General features: G+C 36.6%; 2 long non-coding RNA genes across 2 annotated transcripts in view; one reads left to right on the forward strand and one right to left on the reverse strand.

The window, feature by feature from the left end:
* LOC102044792 overlaps window positions 1-21,181 on the reverse strand; it is a 63,079-nt gene that overhangs the window by 14,546 nt on the left and 27,352 nt on the right. Inside the window, exon 2 of the long non-coding RNA XR_265333.2 lies at window positions 20,991-21,038. This is a non-coding gene — a long non-coding RNA (uncharacterized LOC102044792). The remainder of the gene's footprint in view (window positions 1-20,990; window positions 21,039-21,181) is intronic.
* LOC115947845 lies at window positions 477-9,712 on the forward strand. Its single transcript, XR_004081688.1, has 6 exons — window positions 477-589; window positions 3,758-3,829; window positions 6,375-6,445; window positions 6,936-7,116; window positions 9,098-9,324; window positions 9,439-9,712. It is a non-coding gene; the product is annotated as an uncharacterized LOC115947845 (long non-coding RNA).

Below are 21,181 nucleotides of genomic sequence, written 5' to 3' on the forward strand. Positions count from 1 at the left end.
TTGTGCCTCATGAAGGGTCCTTCCCTGGGAGCTCCGCGGACCCTGCCTCGGCTGGGAGACCCAGCGCATCCCTGCCAGCCGCTCCTCGAGCTTTCTGCCTTCAGGGTTTCGGGGTTTTTTTACTAATCTGATGCACTTTTTAGAAAGGGAAAGGAAAGCAGGGGCCTCAGACCTGCAAACTGTTGTTCTCATGACTTAGAGGAAGATTTTTCAAAAATACATAATGGGAGTCTGGGAGCTCTGTTCCCACTGACTTTCAAAATCTTCCCTTCACGTCTGTGAGCAAGTCCTCTTGAACTCGGTTGGACTGCTGGCAGACGAGCGCTAGCAGGCTCAGGGCCTAATGCTTTTCATGATTCCACTGTTCCCTGCTAGAGTTGCACTGACAAAATATAAGCAGAACAAGTTTTGAAAGGGAGAGGTAATTTCTCTCTCTCTCTTTTTTTTTTTTTTTTTTTTTTTTAAATCACTGCTACAGTACAAAACGGCAAGCTTTTGGGCTAGACCATCATGGCTACGAAAACTACTGCTGCTCAGAGAGTATGTAATTCTGGAGCTCCTTAAGGAAGAAAATAGTGCGATGCAACATGTAAGTAATCACACAGCAAATATTATGCATTTATATTATTATATTTTCGTCTGAATTGAAGTTTGGTGCTACTAAAGAAACTGATTGCTTATTATTTAAAACCAGGTTCTCAATGAAAATGAGCCAGATGACAAAACTTCAGATCGTAAAGCCATTCTATTAAGGAGGAAATATAAATTATTTGCAGAATTTTTACTTTTTTGCTCTTTTATTAAAATTACTCTGAGCAAAATTTTTGGAAAGTATGCCTTTCAACTGAAAAGAATGATGGTACATATTTTCTAATTTTTTTTCCTGAAGGTTATGTGCCTGTGAAAAGAAAACTTTGCAGTAGAAATAGCAGTGAAAACAGTAAAGAAAAATATAAAATTATGGTGTTGCTGATACCACTTCTCTGTACTTATATTTTGTATAGTTTTACCCTAAAATAATTCTAGTTATTATTTTCCACCCATTTTTCCAACCCTAATATAAAAATAAGATGTAGAAAATAGTATGTCGATATTCTGCGAAACACTATTTCTGTGATGCATGGTATTCTTCAATATGAGCAGGACACTACTTTCAGATATCATTCAAATTTTTAGATGCCCTGATATCTAGTACTTGCTCTCAGGTTCCATTCTTAATGTACATAGGCCCTGTTCTGCACAGACTGAAATGTATATTATTATGTGTAAGCACACGGAGCAGTTCTCTTTATTATTATGCTCTTGTGTTTCGGACTTGCAAGGCTAACAGTGACATTACACAATCATTATTCTCAGAATTACTTAAGGCTGCATAAATCTTAAACCTAATGTGATAGTCTTAGTTTACACCTTCTATCCATATCTCTTAAATAATGCACAATTACAATAATTTGTGGATCAGAATGGGTAAATATTTAACTGAGAATTAGAACAATTTAGAAAAGCAATTGCTGTAGTGTAAAAATCCATGTAAGAGGAGGTGGCTATTGCATTCTTTAGCTGTAGCATCTGGGAGAGGATCATCAGTGTGTTTCCTCAGTGACTAACCAAGCCAAAAAGTCACAGCAGGAACACAGCTGAGGACAGAAGGAAAAGAAAGGGATTTTGAGCCTCACCAAAAATAATGTAAATCTTTTAGATCAAATTTCCATCCCCAACAAATTGGACTCCTCAGAGTGGTGGATGTCTTATCTGCTGTGGAAGCAGATATGAGGTTATCTCAGAGTGGTGGAATCTGCTGTGGAAGCAGATATGAGGTTAAGCTGAAGTTTCTATAATCAACTCCTTTCTTCACGCAGTTCTCGTTCTGAACACCTCCTCATAGTCCCTGTCCTGCATTACAGGTCCTTCTCCTCAGAGAGTGCCATTAAATTGTCAGAGAATCTCCTCATACAGTAAGAAGTGACATGACCAGCATTTGTCATATTATCTGCTCTTTTGTTGCCAAGGGAAGGAGCATGTGCAATTGAATGTTTTCAGTTTATTGTATCTGTCTTTTCTTCCATACACATTATGTCTTTATGTTAGTGAGGTAAGGCTGAAGTAATATGTTTTGTTCTTCAAGCAAGGTGCAGTTAGATTTCTGATGGCCCTTAGTTCTTGGGCAGTTTCATTCATTAGACTGAAAGTTCTGTCTGTAGAACTTTCAGCATTTTTTCCCACTTCTTACCTAGGTGCTCTTATGTCAGGAGTGGGAAACTGTTGCCAACTGGATCCAGTCTAGAGACCTAGAAGGCACTTCTTTAGGAGTCCTGGTTTTATGCCCTGGAGAATCCTGAGCCCCCAAATTTGTAAATTAAAAGTCTAGAGAAAATCAGTGTAAATAAGGGCTTATAATAACCTACATTGCTAAGATGACATCCCCCCCAGCTTCCTGTACTTGGAGTTTCCTATATGCCGCAGGCTTTGTGCTTGGATATACTGGATTGCTTAGATCCAGCTGAGAGATGGCAAAACCAAAGCTGCTGAAATGACACAGAAACTCATAGCTAGGGGTGGTTAGAAAGCTGGAGGCTGTCTTCTGGCTCAGGCATGCTTTACTTTACAAATTACCTTGCTATGTGTTTTTAAGATTTATTTTACAACTGTGAGGATTAGAGGAATTTGTTGTAATGAAAACTGGCGTTGTGTTATTACTGTGTAACTTTTTAGTTAGATTATTGGCTTCCCTGGCTCTTGCACATTATTCTATTTCATCTGGAAAGTTCCTAGATAAGTTAGACCAATTGGGGGGCACTAAGGTACACCCACATGATTATAACAATTGCACACCTACATATTGTTTTGGTATTCAGTGTTTGTACTGTATATGGACATATAGCCAGTGGAAATTTGAATTTTTTTCCTACTTATTTTTCTAATTTGAGCCCTGCCTTGCCCCTGATGCTCATCCAGCCTTCTAGATCCTTGTTATAGGTTCATCAAAGCCTCCCTTCAGGCCTCCCCTGTACATTTCGTATCACTTGAAGTTTAAAGTTTCAGTTTAATAACCTAGTAACTGTAGTTGGGCATCCTCCTTCATGTGCATTTTGCTTTCTGCTATAGCCATTCAGTCTCTATTTTACCCTAACAAATACAGGATTTGGAATTCATTGCTTTGCAATTTTAGTCTGCTTGCAATGATAGCAGTTGTAATCTAGAAAGGACTGAAGTGGACAGCATTTACTGTTGTACAATGAAAACAGAGTTTTGAATTTGCCAAGATAAATCTGGTCTAAGGATACTTCTATAGACTGCAAGGACTGCAAGAAGTATGTGCTGGCTTAGGACATGCATATGCTTTATTAGATTTCCTATATACTTCCACGTGAAAAATAAAACTAGCTTTTTTCTGTTACCTCCTGATTTTTCAAGAGCAAACCTTCAATTTATATTTTTTTAAAACCACTGAAATACTCAATATGGCATGAAGGCTAGTGATGTAGTCATCAAAAGGTTGGATTTCTATGTTTTGTTAGTGTCTTCTAGTATTGACTCCTACATATCTGTAGGCCTGACTCATAATAACAAACCTATCCCCGAGGATTTAGTAAGGAGTTGGTATTAAACTTAGGTTCTATGGTAAAGTTTTGCTTAAATGGTCTAACTGTACCTTCTAAACATCTTAGTATTTTTGTGGATTTAATGGTTATGAAAAGTTCTGTCTTGGTATCTGTGAAAACTGAAACCCACTCTTTTGTTTATGGATTAATTACAGCAGAACAGTGGCCAAGTGATCTCCACAGCAGCCATGAACTTCAATCTTGAACAGAAGAAGACTCATCAAATGGTGAGAAAAGAGTATGGTTGTCATGACTTTTAAGTTAGGGATCTGTATTCTTTTTTCCTGTTTAGCACTGATTCTTTCATTTAATAGGTATTGAAGTCAGTTTTTGTGGGGTAGTTTCTGGGACCAAAACATAATTTTTCCTCCACACCCCATATTTCAGCTGTTAATTTTTCGAGCTTTGCTTTATTCCTTGCTGTCCTTAACTTCAAAAATAATTGTTAGTGATGCACTGAATTAATTAGTTAATTTCTTTTTTACTTTCTTTACCCTTAGTCCTGTGCCTAACTCTGTTCAAATGAATACTTTTATCAATAGCACTACTTAGAAGAGTAAAGTTCAAGATACATGAAGCTGTTTGAAAGACTGAAGTTTAAATTTTACAGATGTGAAAGCCTGCAACTAAATGAAATGCTGTTGAAATGACTGCAGGAGTGGGGGATCTGAAAGTGCTTTTAGCTAGTATTAGTTTGTTTGCTCTTTTGCATACAATTTGTTTCTTTTAAGACTGAAAGATGCAAGATGTTAATTTGCTTCTCTAATTTCCCATTTTCTGGGAAGTTTTGAACTTCTGGGAAGTTTTGAACTCTGAACTTCACAACATCTATAAATTTTAGCAGTGTTCATAATACTGGGAAGAACAAAACATTATTTTGTTTAGCCGTTTTGTGAAAAGGTGACTGAATATAGAGGAACTATTTCTCTTTTTCCTTAATCAGGTCTTTAATCCTAGTCATAAAAATCACTAGGTAATGATTTTTATATGTATGGGTTTATTAAGCATAGATCTTAAAATGAGGAGTTTCCTTTCTTTTAGAGATATAAATAAAGGATGGTAGCAGGGGCTTGCTTGTGTAAGAACATAGTTCTTAACTGTTGTTGTTGACTTCCTGATAATTTAGATAGGTGACAGTTTAAAATAATGGTGGACAGAATGATCCATAGCTCAGGAGATGGATCACAGGTGACCAGAAGTTCAAAAAATGCTGAGAGATGCCCCTGACATTTTTAGTATCTCAACAAATCAATTTTTGTTTTCCTTTAGTAACTGTATTGTAGAGTAAGGAGTGAAAGGGACAGAACCCTATTAGTGGCTTATGATTTCCACAGTTTATCCTCTTGGAATATGGGATATTTACCCTGTCTCAGCTGTTTACCAAACTGGGTTTGGAAGCACAAATGTGTTTAAATAGCCAAGAGAGATGCTGAGCCCTTTATTCCAACATCTGAGCTACACCCTGTGTTAAGAATTACTTTAGTACTGTTATCAACCACTAAACTTGCTTAACCTCTGCCAAGGTTCTTTACCATTTCATGTTTTAAAAACAAGGTTTAATACTTAAACCAGAAAGAAGCAACAGTTTTCAGGCACAGTGCATTGAGATGTAACCCAGAGGTCATTTATTTTTAATACAGATTCAACAATTGGTTTCTTTGTTCTTTCTCAGCCATTTTTTCTTTAGTTTTCTTTTAGAGAGCTGATTCTTGAATTAATTTTGAGCATTTAACTATCTGCATTCTCTTCATCAGTTAATCTTGCACTTAAGTAAAAATCCTTGCATGAGTGTGGGAGAGAAGAGTCTGAACCCACATTAGTCCCTTGCATCTTGTATTGACTTTGCCTATCTGGTAACCAATGGGCTGGATCCCAACCAGCACCAAAGTGTGAGTCTGTTTATAGGGTAAGGAGCTGAGGCTCAGTTTTGGATGTGTTTTTGATACTACAGACCTAGTGAAAGATAACAATAGGATGTAAATTGATTTCCAGATTTAAGCCCTTCTTTAGTTGCTTAGCTGAGCAGAGTTTAGTGACTCCAAATGCTTTAAGTTAAATGGTTTTAAGGTTTTCACGAGGCACTTTTTGAATTGATGTAATTCTTTCACTTTGACAGATGAAGAGGTAGGCCAATGTCAAACTCTTTTGAAAGGCTTGTTTTCATTACCCTGCTTAGAATATACCTTTGTTTCTTTTGTTCCATCCCCATTTGGCTGAATCACTTTCACTTCCCTGACTCTTCTAATACCTGTTGTGTCCTGCTAACCTCTCCTCTAATGTTCAGTTTTCTATTAACTTTTCCACACTGATTATTCTTTGTCTCTCTTCTTTTTTTTACTGGAGTTTTAGAGAGGTCATTATACTTCTTCAATTTCTTTCCTTCCTTCATCCTGGAATCCAGCAACATATAAACCCCTCTGATTTCAAGTTTGCCTTTTCAGTGAGAAATACGCAAGTTAAAAATGTAGCACTATATCAATAGAAACGGTAAACAGAGAATTGTGGATGCCATTTCTAGAAAAAGAACTGGGTTTTGCCTATTATTAAAAAACTATTCCCTAATTTTGGATACCAGGATCCAGGCAGTAAGATCAGGATTTTAAGGTGATGCTTTAAAAATCACTACGCTTATTCTAAAAAAAAAAACCTAAAAAACCAAAAAACAACCAACCCAACAAAAAAACCCCCACAAAAGTACAGGTATACTGAATAGACTGATTAGACTTGATGTGGCTGTTTTATTGAGCTGTCTATCATTTAACTTTTTTTAAGCCTAAGGAAAGACAGTGTGAAGTTGGAAGAAAAGCATGGATCTCCATGAAGGGCAGTCAGTTATAGTCATGGTAAGTTAAAAAAAAAACTGTATTTCTGTTAAATTATCACCTTTATAAAGCAACCTGTATTCAGGGCCCTGTTCACATTGCAAAATGAATCTAGTTTTATTAAAAGTCTCTACATTCATTTATGCTATCACTGTGTAACAATTGTGTTCTGTTGTATCTGACTTTGTGGTGTAACTCCTGACTGAAAACAGTAAGTGACATAAAAATCATTATTATCACAGTGATTATGCTACAGTGTTTTCATGCCTAGGTTCTGAGCAAAACAAGATATATTATAGGATTGTGTTATCTCCTAATAACTTTCAAATCCACTGCTTAATTTCAGCTGCATTTGATATAGAGGTAGAGGTCACAAAGTCAAGTTTCTGCAATTTGAATGAAATTTAGCAGCTGTGAGTAGAGAAGGGATTCAAATTAGTGCCTGTGGGGTAGAAAAAGCTGCAGCATGGACTCAGAAATTTTCTATTCTCTTCAACTTGTTGCCTTGCAGGTCAGCATGCTTGGTTGGTCTGCCACTTGACACGTGTAGCTCAGACCTGGCCACAATGTGAGCTGCTTCCTGTTCTCCTAAACATCAGAAGCTGAAATTTAGAGAAATCTGTTTAGAAGAGACGGGGAAAACAGCCAGGCTAGCTCTGGTACAAGTGTTTGTGGCACCTGTAAGCACACAGGTAGGTAACTACACTTCATTATTTCTGCTAGTCATGAAAAAGGCTTGGTTTTGCCAGGGCCTTCTAGTCTTCCAAAACACTTGTGAATCATTCCATGATATGGTGTTTTCTGTACCTGAATTAGAAAAATGTTTTTCTTGTCTATGTCAGAGAAGGGATCTGTTGAGACAGCTTCAGTGTTTCATTTCTTTGGCTGTTTGTATGTTAGCTCTGAGCTATTTCTTAGGCTGTCAAAATTGTAAAACCGTGTTTTCAGCTCTCTCCAGAAACTGACTGTAATTTAGACTGCAGCTACGTGTCCCTGACCCATCCTACAACATCCTCTTTTGGAACAGCACAGAAAATATGCATTGTATTCCAATATACTTCATTTGTGAAGAAAGATGTGGGATAGATACAGGGAGAGAAAACAGTATTAGGATCAGGCTTCATCAAGTTACCACACTGCATGGCAACTTGAGAAATGCAAAATCACAGCTGTATGATTTTGTCACCAAAATAATTCTGAAAGGTCTTGTCTGCCCATTCATCTCAGTCAGTGAGAAATGGGCAGATTACAATTGCCAGAGGTGCTGGGTCACTCACTGTACAGGCTCAGGTAGGCACACTAACTGGGCATATGTCTGATATTTTTAAAATTTCTGTGTTATGTTAGACAGGGGTCAAGATACAACACTCTTTAAACAAAATTTAGTGCTGTAGCATATTTAAAAGCAGTTGAATTTCTCAAAATAACAAGCCTGAGTCATGCATATGAAATGTAAAATTTGAAAGAAGTAACATGAGAAGAAACACTTTCAGTTCAGTATCATAAGGTAACTGTCTTCAAATGTCAAATTTTGTTTGCCCAGTTGAAAACCATCAACCTCTCAACAAGGAACAAAAGCTTGTGACAGTCTTTTCCATTTTCTGCTAATTTTCATGGGGTTTTTTCACAAAATCAAAGCCAAGAAGAGAACAATTAGTCATTACAAGAAAACCCCTCGAACAAACTGCATTCAATTTTATGAAACTTTTGGGTTGTCAGATTCTCAAATCCTTTCATTTGGTCCCAGCTATTTTGTTTATTTGTTTTTAAGTGTTGTTGTTTCTTCTGCAGAGCTATCTTTATTAAAGGAATGAAGAAATGTATTTTTGCATGTTTCTGGGATCTGTTTGTTCTTAAAACCTTTATCACCAGTAGTCTTGCCTAGTGTCACCCGTTAAATATTACTTAATGGAACCTATGGCTATCTGGCTTTTAAATGGTTATAACATATAAACATATTGTAATTTATAACATTTTCCTTTTAAAGATCAACCTAGATGTGTTTTTAATAAGGAGAGTAAGGTCAAATAATGGTTATTAAGTTTTGTGTGAACAGCAAAGTGGTGGTGTGTTGTTTAACTATGTTGTGTGCTTCCTGTGTTTTAAATGGTGTTCACAAAGTCCTTAAACTTAATAAAGTTTTTCATAAGGATTTTTTGTTTTAAAAAGATACCACTTTTTGGACTAAAAATTACTAATTCTAAACTGCTTTTCATTATGTATTTTTGAAGACTTCAGTCATGGATGCTACTGTATGTGGTCATATACTTTCACAGTCATGAAGACCTCAATAAATTCACAGACCTATGCTGCATCCCTAAAATGGATGTTGTGGGACAGACTTTAAGAAGGTTGAAGCACTAAAAAGTGACTTGCACAATAGACCAAGGAAACTAGGATAATTAATTTTTAGAAAGTGATAATTAAAAAATTATATTTCAATTAATATCAGTAAAAGCTTTCATAATGTGCTGTCACTACATGTAAAATTCATAAGCAATTTTAAGCCAGCATTCTTTAAAGAAGGAGCTAAAAATTCCTATTAAAAATATGCAACTCAAAGATGTATGGAACTCCTTTATTATGTGCTAAATGCTGTAATAAAACAGGCTATCAGTAGGTTTTGCTGCATGTTACTAATTTTATTTTTTTTTAATCTTGGTATTTTTGCAGGTGTGTGGAAGAACAGGTCCCGTTCTCGCTGTTGTTACTCCCACATAGGCAGACTCTGTAATTGATTATGTGTGGGTAGGGCCCTATTGAAATTCAGGAGATTCTGCAGTAGTGCGGGGTTCTTTTTGTGAGAGTTCAGTTGCAAGATCAGGACCCTACTGTGACTCCTTACTGTGCATTCTGTCACTGTCTCATTGATTGTACTGGAACCTGCCTATTGGGATGATGTAAGTCCTGCTTTTCCCCCACTTGTACTTTAGATGTGAATTAACCATAAAACATTTCTAATTAGAAAATTAGTATAATTTACATACATTCTTTTAATTATGTTTTTTTGGCAGTACCAAATACTATATTCCTCAAAACTTCTTAATGGCACTGAGGCTTTGTGGATAGTTGGTCACATGATGAGAAAATTCAGCTGTAAGTACATTAAAATGATTGACTTTTTCAATAGTTAGTCTTTACTGATGTTGGCAAACTCATAGTGATAAAAATGTGAATCAAGAGGTTTGACTTATGTCAAATTACTTCAGTTCTTTTTAGAAAATATATAGAGTATACCCATTAAGGATCTTATTATTCTTAGGTAATTCACCATGGGACCCTGAAGTTCTTCCCTACTGCAATTAGTTAGGAAGTTGAGAGTTGTTTGTTTTCTTTATTTTCAGAATGGTGTGTCTCTGACTTGCTCTGTGTTTTGATGGATAAACTTTTTGAAATTTATAGATCTATAAAACCTGTTTATACCGCTAATATTTGTATAGATATTGCAAACTGATTTACTAACGTAATTGTCTTGCTGGGTTGAATACCGAAATGTTAATAAATATACACTTATATTTGTGTCAGTGTACCTTGGTTAAATTAAACTGAGCTGGCATTATGAGTGAATCTGATCATACATGCTGATTAGCTATAGTCTTAGACAGGGACTACATATTACCCATATCATATGTCAGTGGATTCACCCAAAAATAGCTATAAATATCTATGCTTGGGTTAAGGAGGAAGTTCTTTTCCTGTAGTTATGGGTACAGTCATTGCTTTGACTCCTGTTTTTATATTCAAATAAGCAAAAACTACATGTAGGTACTTTCCCTGTATAACAAAAGGGGCATTGTAAACTCTGTGCCCTTTTTTATGATGTTGTATTTCCTTTCTGGTATTTAAATTCAAGGATGTTTTCAGCTATGTCTTAATCCAAAAAAAAAAAAAAAAAAAGGAAGAACTGGAAATGTTACTGAATTTGTGGATAATTACCAAGGGGCTGTAAAGGTCTGGAAGAATTGTGTGTAGGGACAATTAGAGATTCTTTCTCATGAAGCAAGGGCACAGATAATAATTGATGAGTGAAGGTTAAGGAGCACAGGATTATTTTTATTGCTTGGCACAAGAGCAGCATGAAATGAAAGTAATTTGAAGAAAGAGCAAGACCAAAAGAGAAATCAGACTCAGATCAGAAAAATCAGACTAAAAAGTCCAGTTAAAAAAAAAAACTGAACCAACAAACAAACCCCCCCCCCCAAAAACCAAAACCCTTAATATGGGTATGAAAAATATACCTGAAAGGAGAACTAAATGGATAGCTACTGGTATTTTTCATTGCACTGAATATATGATAGATTTAAGTTTAAAATTTTCAGTAAATGCTTTTCTTGAAGTTTTTTGTTTTCTTCTGCTGTAGAGGAGTAGAAGAACTTCTAAGAGTTAAAGAAGACTCAGTGACTACTTGTGAATTACAGTATGAGTTGGGGATTCAAGATGACAGTTACAACTAAGAAGAGAAGACAATGGGTTGCTATATAAAATTAGTGCCAAGCAGAAGCCATAATTTCTTGTTCAAACACAAAACTCAATGATTTTGAAATGTATCATCTTCAACAGCACTCAAACCACAATATTATGTTAATTACAGGATGGGTATTTTCAGAGTTCTCATTTAAAAACCTGAACATTTATTCTTTTGAGATTTTGCAATATAAAATGAAATTAAGATTTTTCATTATGAAACGAAATAATGATTTCATTTCAGAAACTGAAATGTTTCAGAACAGTGTTTCATTTTGCATAAAAATCCTGATCAGTGTATTTTCTTTTTAAAAGGTGTAGACCTAAATGTTTGCCATCTTCACCTTTTAATCCTACTGGCCATATATATAATTTACTTGCAGTAAGTTGGGTGAAAGAAAGGAAAGCAGAATTAGATTAGGTGATTGCAAAAAACCCCTAAACAGAGCCTTCTAACTGAGCCTCTAGATCAGAAGTGCCTCAGAACAGATCTAATTTCAGAGGAGAAAAGGAAGGAAATTGACATGCCAGTGAGTGGGTATGGGGAATCCTCTGCATGTTTCATCTCTGTCTGATTTTTTCTCTCATCACCACTGAGAGACAGATCACCTGGGTGTGACTGCTTCCCCTTCCTGTGATTGCAACTTCCCAGTACTTTGAGGGAGATAGTGGTGGAGCATAGCTCTGTTCTGCCTGCAGCAGCTCTGCCACCAAGGTTTAGAAGAGAAGAAACTCTGAATTGTCTCCTGCTGTAACCAGCTCTCCAATACGCACTGCTGTTAAGTACCTGATCTGATTGTCTCTTTCATTTAACTCATGCCACGATGCTATAAATGACTGAAACCAGGACCAAAGCAAGGAAACAGATATCAAGAGAAGGAGATGGTGTTTTGGAACGTAGGGAGTGGGCATTTGCTGCACAGCTACACTTTGTCAGCTCTTGAGAATACCTCAAGAGCTGGAATGCCAAACTACAGCAACAGAGTAAGTTTCCTTCTGTGCACTGAGAAGGAAGAGCACAGGAATGTGCCTGAACATTCAGCATGTTAATTGGAAGCCTTTAAGATCTCTTCCCCTGCTGCTGTTTGCACTCTGCTTGTATGGTGACTGTCCTGAATGTAGCATGTCTTTATTTGTATCAATGAGGCACTCCTCACATTGTAACATCAGGAACATTGTTTTTCTTCAACCCTTGAAAGTCAAAACATGGTAGCATAGATAGCTGTAACAAGTTAGTAATAAAAGTGACATGAAAGAATTTTCTTATTTCACAGTATTTATAGGAAAAACAATGTTTTATGTGTTTCAAATACGTTTTTCTTTTCCAATCCTAGGCAGAATTAATGCATGAAAATTTTCTTCAGCAATGCCCTCATTTGCAGTTAGAACTATTTACAGTTAGAACTATTACTCTTTCGTTAGTTAGGTTTTTTAAATCTAGGTTGATGCCTTCACAAAACTTCTCTGAACCATTTATGAATGACACCATCATGTTGTCATTTGTTTTATCATAAAATCTAGTGTAAACCTGCATTTTAGGAATCTTTTTCCAATCCATAAAGGATGATCATTCTTCTCTGTCAGCAGGTTTTTCATCGATCAAGTCGTTATTAGAAAATCTTTTACTTTGCCTTGACAAAATGCAGCCTTGCCTTGCTCATTAGCTGTCAAAGTGCTGCTCTACTGTAAATACCATTTTCCAAACCTACTCCTTTGCTATTTTCAATTTCCTGCTTCATTTTAAAGCAATAAATATAAGCTATCTGTCTTTATTTTCAAGGCTCATCAGGACTACTTCTACCTGATACCTCTCCTTCAGTACCAAGAGGTTGACTCTGGTTTTGATCAACATATGATGCCAGCTTCCTTCATTCAGTCATTGAATTTTCAGACCACACTGAGTATTTTCTCCTCAGCTGCCTCTCATGTACTGATTGACTTCTTCATAAACAGAAGTGTTCATTATCTTCCCTCTAATTTTTTTCTTGAAAGTTTTATGCACTGTGAAGCTTTAAGCAATCCAACTAGACAACAGTTATACTGCGGGTATATAAGTGCCATGCCTATCACAGTAGTACTGTGTCATTGCATTTGGACTCTGCCATAACCCCTCTGTTGCCTCTTTATGTAGAATTTAAGCATATCTATATTTTGTTGTGTGTTTATTCATGGCCCTGTGTAACACAAAGTGGCCCATGGTGAGGCTTTCCAAGATTTATGGTAGTATAGATAAATAATAATGAATATACACTGGATGCTGCAGCATAGCTGTTGGATTCTGTTGTGCCTAATGCCATGTCATAATTTAATGCAGAAAGAAGGTGCTCCAACCAGAGGCCTCACAAAAGGAAAATAAGTGAGTTGCAGCCAATATAAAAAATGCTAGCCCCAGAGGCCTTCTCAGCTGTCAAACTCAAGTCTGTAGCTACTGCCATTGTGTCCTGAAAGCTCTCCTCTCCTCTCCTCTCCTCTCCTCTCCTCTCCTCTCCTCTCCTCTCCTCTCCTCTCCTCTCATATAAGGAAGTAAATGCAAATATCACAATGGTATGCAGTGTATGCAGACGGTCTTCTTACTTTTGTAGCAAACTTCATTTCATTCCTGACACAGCATCTCTTGGTGCAGAAATCTTTAATAACCATAATTGTGCCATTCATCAGTCCCTTTCTCAAATGCCATTTGGTCTCTGTTTTATTTGGTATCTTGGTACATCCCTATCTCATAATGCTCTGCTTCCATTGTGCTTCAAAAGTAATGAGCCTTCAGAGAAGTGGTAAGGATTAATGCAATTGGGAATTCCCCAGGCATGTCACCCTCTTTCTGTAAGTGGGTTTGCATGTAACCCTTTCTTTTAAAGGCACCCTGAAATGTCCATGTTTAGATTGTACAGAGATGATGGAATGTTGAGCCTGGCTTATTAGAGATGGTAGATTGGACTGTGCAGACAAATGGTGCAGTATGTACCAAAGAAAATATAGTCCAATAGTCTAATTTTATCAGAATAAACCACAAATTGTAGTTCTATATGGTTCTATGGCTGAGTAGGAGAACTTTAGTAAGAGCTCTGGGCTAGTTGGGGAGATGGAGGTGAAATTGCTGTGAAGTACTGTGGGAGCCTGGGGATCTGTACAACCCAAAAGCTTGATCATAGCAACAGTTCTTGGTTTTATATATATATATATATATACTGGATAAATTTAATGTTAGGCCTCATTAGGCCATCATGCGCAAGCTGTCTATTTAGGCATCATTGAGCACTAATTTTTGAGCAAACAAGGTAGGGAATCCAGAAGGAGAAAGACAGCCCTTAATTTAGTCTAGATCAACATGCAACAAGTTACTGTGGAAGAACCATTCAGTAGTGAGATATCATACTCAAGTTTGTCATACTTGTAGGAGAAAAAAAGCTTAAAATAAAATTTTTTAGAAGTCCAGTCTTATTTAAAAATGAATTGTATACTAATGAAGACACAGTTTAAATAAATATTCAAAATACACAGGGGCTTTGTTTTCTGATTCTAACCCAATTGAATAAGCTTTTTCCAACACAATTCAGCAGTAAAAGAAGCTACTAGAAATAGAGATTTTTTGAAAAGCAAAATCCAAGCAAGCAAAGCAGAAAGAGCACAATTCTGGCAAGTGTAGACCTAGTATGAGGCAGAACAAAAAGATTTTGAAATGCGACGAGCTAAAATTCTAAAAGCCAAACCCCACATTTTTCCAGTGTAAATTTTGCTAGATGAGAGGCGAGGTTAATGGATAGTTGTGGTTAAGGAGAAATACAAAGCCATTACAGAAAGAAATTGAAAGAAATTGAAAGAAATTGAACTCATTGCACTGGTAAGGTTTATGACAGGATGATTAGGAACATCCCCAAATAGGAGTTGTTTTTATAGGGAATAGTTCAGATTTGATATCTCAATAAAAGGTTTTTAAACAATTTGATTGAATACACATTAATAAATTGCCCAATAACATGCTGTTCATTCAGTAGCCCTAGAACAATTCAGAAATTAAATTGGTGAGCAAACCATGAACTGTGTTGTATAATCTGGTACTTAAATTAGCCTTGATAACAGAGGAATGGAAAGTAACAAATGTGACCCTAGTTTTGACAAGGGTTTTAGGGATGGTCATGGACTAATGGACTAAAAAGTGAGGCTACCATGACAGACAAAATGCCAGTGATTGTGATGAAGCATACTGTTTATAGGAACATGGATATGTGTAATAGCAACCATCATGCCTTTTGTACAAGTAGTTTTGTCTTAGAGTTTTGCTAGTTATTTGAAAGAGTCATTTCCAGATGCACGGGAAAAAGTGACCCAAAGGTTTTTAAAAGTCCTGTAACTGAAGACTGTTAATAAAATGAAGTAGGGAATCACTTAAAATTCTTTGTGGATTAGTAAAGGGTTAGAAGATAAGGAACAGTATAGAGACTAATGGGCAGTTTTAACACTACCCCCTCATGGAGGTTTGTACTGGCACCTTTGCTGGTCCACCTGTTCCTAAAGAGTCTGGAAAAGTGCAATTGTAAATATTGCAGATGATAAAAGGAAAATATTCACAGTTGGAGGCAGACCTAATGCTGACCCTGAAGAGCTGCAGAAGGATCTCACAGCAGGACCTGTGGTGATCCAGGAGCTGTGTCTGTCACAGTGGCCAGATATCACTGACCCCACTGTTCAGCTGAATCCATCATCAGACAGAGGCAGTGGCAGTTGGATTACAGCAGCCATCAGCCCATAAACCATGAGCTCAGCAGGCTGTGTCCAGTCCTGCCACTCAGGAGCCAAGGACTTGTAGCTGTTCTTTTTAACAGCAGGGGCTGCAAAATGAAGAGAAGATTCTTTCTCCCTGTTTTCTCAGAGTTTCATAACCCCAACAAGTTTAAAGTACCTGTTCTGAACTTGGAGTTCCTGCCTGCTGCAGGGTTGAAATATCACTGTTAAAGTGATAAGTAATGTCTTGCTGCTGCTCTGAGAAGCCAGGGCTCTCAAGCCACCTTACTAGTGTTTGCATGGATTTTTAGCAGCTTCTATTAATTTCTTAAAATCATTCTGGATCTGTAAATAAGTTTGTTGTCCTCATTGATTGATGATAAATTTTTACATATGAATCAAGTGTATGTTTTCTTAAATATGTAGATGGTTTTAAATTGTTCCTTTTTCTAGCAGTAACAATATTATGGATGTGCAGACCAGTTTTACTTCTACTGTTCACTAACCTGTGGGCAACGGTAAATGCCAGTTTGCTGCTACTTCAGAAGCTAAATGCAGGCCCTAAAATTAATCCCAGGGGAAATCAGATAAAGAAGCAGAAATATTTGATGCAGCAACCAGAAGGTCTGGAGGGAGGGATGGAATAGAAGATATCATTGTACCTTTGCAACACCTGGAATGGTTTTCAAGCTGTTGTTTGCAAATCCCTAGTGGACTCCAAGGTTATGGTGAATTGAACATCTGTTTGGCTAAACCATAATTATGCTTTAAACAGTGTTTCCAATTAAAAATTTGAAAAATTTGATCAGATGGGTGTGTGGTGGCTTTTGAAAATTGCTGAGGGCTGATAATGATCTGTTGCTCAAAACAAAGGGGCAACTGATGTTCTGGAGTGTATGAAAAAGTAGAGAGCACTCCCTACCTTCTCAGTTTTAGGTACATTGCGTTCTCTTTACAAGAAGCAACAGCAAAAGATGCCCAGAAAGCAGCCAGGAAAAGTAGTCTGGCAGCATTAATCCTTCTGTCCCCAACATGCTTTCCCCAGTAAAAGAAGTATGGGGTTCTGAATCATTGTATTGTCCTTGAGTATCTCTGAAATTCTTCACTAGTCCTACTTTTCATATATGTCCCAAATAGTAGATTTCGTTTTCTGGTAAGTAAGTATGATTTTTCAAGTCTTGGTCCTCATCTCACAAAAATAAACTTGTCAACTCTTCTAGGATACAATATATATCCTTTGAATTAAAGCCTGATTTCTCATTGCCAGAAAAGCAGATTTTAGAATTTTCCATTCTGTCATTATTAATCGGCAGAAACTTTCCTTACAATTATTAGCATGTCCTATTACCCATTTGTTACTTTTTCAAAATCTCAATTGTATTTGACCAACTTATTTTATTTCCCTGAATGATAATTTTACATTGTAAAAAGCTTCTTTGTCCTCATATCATGTCTCTTATTACTTTTTTCTTACTTTTGAAAATTTTCCAGCATCATAAAACATTTATATTATCAGTGCTTTAGTTGCCCTTGTCAGAGTTTACTTCCCATTGTCCTGAGTACCATACAAGCACATCCATAAGTAATTTGCAAAGATGTTAGCTTTTCCAACCTTCTGTGCATATTTTTGTTAGGAATTGTGGTGGTGTCAAGTTTGAGGTACACTAAACTATAAGCTGTATTCAAGTGGTATAAATATGTTTATCTTAAAAAAAATCTTAAAGAAATAATTTGTCTGATCTAAAATCACTATGATGTATGAAATTTAAACAAAATACTAGAAACAAATACTGACAATAACTTTTTTAAAAGGATAAAACAAGTTGGCAGGTGCTCTTTAACCTTTTCATGTTCTATTTTTCTTACTTATGTCTTTTGATACAAATGTGGAAATAAGGGGGGCTGTGCTTGTTTTTATATTATCTTGCTAAATACCTGTTGCTAGCTTACATGATTCTGATGTTGTCTTTGGTCAGGCTTGAGCTACAAGCTGAATATGAGATTGAGGGGAATCTTTGCCTTGCATCAGAAAGCAACTTGTAAGGAAGGAGAGAGTGACTTCTGCTGTACTGTGGGGAAAGTTGGTTTCCTGAGTTTACCTGTGAGCAACAGGAGAGAGGAATTTATGATTCCAGGCAAGGCATATGGGTATAGAAGCAGTGATGGGGGTGTATTGTTAGGTCTGAGGATAAGTGCATAAGAATGAAGAATTTGGAATAGGTATCAGAGAAGGGGTTTCAATAAGAGTTGGAAAGATCACAGTTGGATAAATACACTGGGGTCAGTTGAAAGCCACGTTACTAGAGAGCATGGCTACAGCTCTCTGTCTGACTCTAGCTCACGCCACACTTGTCCTAGCTACACCCTTACCTGTCTTCTGAAATCTCAGCTTCTTCTCCAGTTTCTGCTCATGACCCTTTTGAGTGGAAAACCTACTTTCCTGCTTACTTCAGGAACAATTACATGCAAAGGTAAAAATGGTCCTATAAATCTTTTACATCTAAAGCTTGTCTTCTGTCCCACTATACTTTCTTCAGCCTCCTATCTGCAGAGTTCTGCACTGCAGATGCAGATGGACAAAGGAATCACAAAATAGAATTATTTAGATTGGAAAAGGCCCTTAAGATCATCAAGTCAACTGTAAACCTAACAGTAAAAGTCCACCACTAAACTGTGTCCCTAAGTGCTGTATCCACATGTCTTTTAAATGCCCTGGACCGCCTGCTCCAGTGCTTAACAACCCTCTCAGTGAAGAAATGTTTCCTAATATCCAATCTAAACCTTCTCTGGAACAGCTTGAGGCCATTTCCTCTCATCCTGTCGCTGGTTACTACCTGGTAGAAGAGACTGACCCCCAGCTGGCTCCACTGTCCTTTCAGGCAGTTGTATAGAGTGATAAGCTCTCCCCTGAACCTCCTTTTCTCCAGACTAAACAACCTCAGCTCCCTCAGCTGCTCCTCATAGGACTTGAGATCCAGACCCTTCCCCAGCTCCATTGCCCTTCTCTGATGCTCCAACACATCCATGTTCTTGTAGCAAGGAGCACAGTACTGGCAGCATGGCCTCACCAGTGAATACAAAAGGATTCAAATGAGATGCTGTGGAAAGCTGGCTGCACAATGGTAATTCTTCTCCTCTACAATGTACAGCTGGCATCTTCTCCAAGTGGGACATGTCCCATTATTCAAAATCTGCTGATTCATTTATTCCTTTTTCCCCTTCCTATGTAACGCATAAGAACGTGATGGAGTTTTTCCACATGATGAGTTATGACTTTTAGGTAGTGTTTGTCTTACTAAATGGCAGGAAAAAAGTCTTGGATTTCTAAAGCCCAGTCTCTTTGATTTGCATTTTTCTGTGATCTATGATTAATCCAGTGGATTGTTACACCTACTGGTGTTAAATTGAAGTTTATGGAGAGCAGGATTGCTTTTCATAATTATTATTTTGCAAATCCCTAGAAAGTTGTTTATGAAGACTAAAGAGTCTGCAGTAAGACTGAAAGCAATGTCATAGGACATCCCCTTAAATGAAAAGGTTTTTTTTAAATGCAGTGTGGTTTTTTTGGCACTGATCTTTTCTTAAGTTTTCAGCTTTTATTTAACAGTTTTCCTTCTCAATATTTATTATGATTGCACACGTCTATGACTAAATTTAGCTAACAAGATACATGATTTCTGCTCAAGTTTGGAACTTAGTAATTAATAATCCTGTCAGCACATGACTATACAAATAGATTATGTACCAAAATCACCATAACAATAGTAAAAAAAAAAAAGCACTTTTGGGGTGGGGAGTGTTGGTTGGTTTGGGTTGGGTTTTTTTCTAAGAGGGTACATTATTTTAAAAGGAAACTATTTTTGTGTTTCTCTCTTGATCGGATACTGGATATAGAGATAATTCGTTTAGTTAGTCAACATTGGTCCCTAAAAATTGGCTTTACTTTTACTGTTTGTCATATGTGATTTTATCTTTAAAGACTGCGGGAGTTCATGATTCCTGAGAAGTAACACCTTGAAGTTCTGGCACTATCTTCTACAAAGTAACTTACACTGAACTGGCTTCCTGTTACTGTGTCAATGAAACATCAAATGTTGATACTATGTGTGAAACAACATTTGATATTTTGGCTATTAAGCTACTGGAAAAAATACTATACAGATGGATTTTGTGTTTAGAAGACCTGGCATTTTAAAATCTATGACATGGATGCAGGTAATAAATGTTGTTTATTAATTGTTACAGGATAGAAAATACATATATTTGTGTACAAGATGGTAGTCTTAGCTCTCGCTATTTTTATCTCCTAAATATCTAATAATAAGGTGGTTATAAATATTTAAAGATATGAATAATTTAATTTGTTGAAGCATTGTGTGCATCATTTACAATCACACTAAAGGAGAGAAGTGACATGCCCTTCTCATAACAGCTAAACATGAGAAGAATGTAGCAGAGATAGTGATATTGTTCAAATTTCTAGAAATCATTATGTTTTGCTGTATGAGCACAGCTCTTTAGAATGATGATCTCATCACCTAAGGTTACTGTTATCTAAATAGATTCATTGCTGAACTTTATTCCAGTGTTTTTATATCTTTGCTGGACGTAAGAGAACACAAACACTTGAAATTTAAGTTATTGATCTTCATCCATGCTACAACTTTCAGAACTTGGTATTTAACCCCAGGATTGGATCCATAGCTCTTTTAAATTCTGGAATTCCAGAAACTGTGCAGGTGAGTAGGAAAAAGCAAAGGAAGAAACAAACGGAGAGAAGGAAATTATTCTCCTTTACAAAAGGAAAGATGAAAAAAACTTAATGAGCATAGGAGAAATAATAGGATGAAAGAGAGGAGTCAGGTGAGTATTTCCAGTAATATTTTTTATATAGTGCTCAGATATGTTATGCTTTGTGCTTACATGGAAAACAGAGTGAGACTTCAGCTTTCTAACTGCTGTTCTGAGCTGTACTTTACTCCCTGTGCATTTTTATTTTAGCACAGTCACTTCTAAGGAAGGCTTTAAATTGACTTTCAGGGCCAACCTGAATCACCAAATTCATGCTGAAATGATGACTACCTCAATGTTTGTCTTCCCACGTTAGTCTTAAAAACCCCTTAAAAAACCCACTATTAGACATGAAAAAAATAAAAACCATTTTTAAAATATATGTTTCTGTTAATTCTAGTCACTAGCACTTGCGAAAAGGCAAAAGCAGGCATGCAGTAACAGTAAAGAGTGTCAGAATTTCTGTGTAAAACCTAATTGTAATAATACTGAAATTGAAAATAAAACCTGCTAACTAGCTGTTACTCAGCAGGATTAGGCAAAGTCAATCAGTTCATAACCAAATGTAGCTGTAGAACAATGGATTACTTACATTGGCACTCATTACAGGTTAGACATCAGTGTGGATTTCATCCATAAACTGTAATAAAATAAAATAAATTAGGAAGCTGCAAAAAAATGTTTCATTCAGTAGTTTGATCATGGATGTGCTTAGTTTCTGCATGATTCACATAAGTGTATATAGTATTATCGCAAGAGTATATGTTTAGGAAAATTTTATCA

This window comes from Geospiza fortis, unplaced genomic scaffold (genome assembly GCF_000277835.1).
Source record: "Geospiza fortis unplaced genomic scaffold, GeoFor_1.0 scaffold194, whole genome shotgun sequence".
Taxonomy (NCBI): Eukaryota; Metazoa; Chordata; class Aves; order Passeriformes; family Thraupidae; genus Geospiza; species Geospiza fortis.